We start from the raw sequence: 430 nt of genomic DNA, 5'->3' as shown, positions 1-430 counted from the left end.
TTTTTTAAAGCTTATTTACCCAGAATGTTCATGACCTGACCTATCCCAACTTTTTAAAGCATGTGTAACTATAGTGTTCACACATTTGAAACGACGCAAAATGATTTGCCCACTTACAGTAATAACGGAGAGCTAAGATTATGCACACTCAGCAATTGAGTCCCCAATTGTCCACTTGATCTGGTCACACTGAAAATATTTCTCCAGTGGATTCTGCTCCCACTCCATACTAAAGGGGGAAATGTACCTTAAGTTCAATGTAAAACTGTAATTATTAAGGGTGATCCTGCGAATTTTAAGTATTGATGTAGTGGTTACATGTTGGACTGCGGTCCTCATGGTCGCAGTTCGAAACCACCTGCAGCTCTGCAGGCGAAAGTCGGCGTTTTACGCCCCAAACAGTTACAGTCTCAGAAACCCAGAGGGTTCA

Source organism: Echinops telfairi, unplaced genomic scaffold (assembly GCF_000313985.2).
Source record: "Echinops telfairi isolate 266 unplaced genomic scaffold, ASM31398v2 ScPeMD7_655;HRSCAF=1070, whole genome shotgun sequence".
Classification (NCBI taxonomy): Eukaryota; Metazoa; Chordata; class Mammalia; order Afrosoricida; family Tenrecidae; genus Echinops; species Echinops telfairi.
This window is presented reverse-complemented; position numbering follows the sequence as displayed.